The sequence below is a fragment of the Frankliniella occidentalis genome, unplaced genomic scaffold, assembly GCF_000697945.3.
Source record: "Frankliniella occidentalis isolate FOCC.00 unplaced genomic scaffold, Focc_3.1 Scaffold153, whole genome shotgun sequence".
In the NCBI taxonomy this organism is placed as follows: Eukaryota; Metazoa; Arthropoda; class Insecta; order Thysanoptera; family Thripidae; genus Frankliniella; species Frankliniella occidentalis.
The window spans coordinates 293892-294820 of NW_026267280.1; positions in this window are offsets into that span (position 1 = coordinate 293892).

A 929-nucleotide genomic window follows, 5' to 3' on the forward strand; every position below is an offset into this window, starting at 1 on the left:
GTCACAAGGCGTCCTCCAGAACAGGCATCTCCAGCGCGCGCGGGGGCGGGGTCCCATGTCCCGAGGTCCGACCCGAGGTGGCACTAATGACCCCATAGATTCTCTGGCCACTGGCGTCTTCCAGCACTGGCTGGGGCGCAGGCGGGGACGATTTGGTCTTTATAACCCTAGTTTACAGATGAAGATATGCGTAGGGATGCAAGTTCAGTTAGCTTTGCCGTATGGGGACGTGATGGGGTGTGCGTGAGGGTGCGCCGTGCAGGGTGCGGACGGGCCGACCGGCGAGGTGTGTCAGCTCGCAATTACAGCGCTAACAGCGGTGCCGTGTGTGTCCCGGCCGCGCCCGCCACTCAATGCTATCGCCATCAGTGTCGCTACAACAGCACTCGCAGGGCGGGGGCTTTATTCAGCTTATTTGTGGAAGAGATCGTTGGTGGGGACAGTACACGTGCAGGGCAGGGCGCCCCTGTCCTGGAGGGGTGGCCTTGGTAAGGTCCCGGTCGAGCGCTATGCCCCCCCCCCCCAATGTAAGGCCAACAGTCCGAGTCCGGCGTCGTGGTTGTCATCCCGGTTACATTATAGGGATCACCCAGAAAGCATGTCTGCCCTTCGCCGTTTCGAAACTGTCTAGTTCATCCGAGGCAAGCGCTCTTAGCGCCTGATAGGTAGGCAACATTCCGCCTGCAGTGCATGCGTGTACTGCGGATTGGCCTACCCCGAGTCTCGCAGGCGCTGAGCGCCGAGCTCACGTGATTTGTCGAATGAATCTGAGAAAAAACAGACTCACTTCATGGGCTATTCCATGCGACAACAGAAGGCGAGCCTGGGTACTGGAACCAGGGTTCGACTCACGGAAAAAAAAGGATTCGTGGAAGTACCTTGACTGGGTTCCGACTTACACAAAAAAGAGGCTCTGGCCTTTAGTAGCG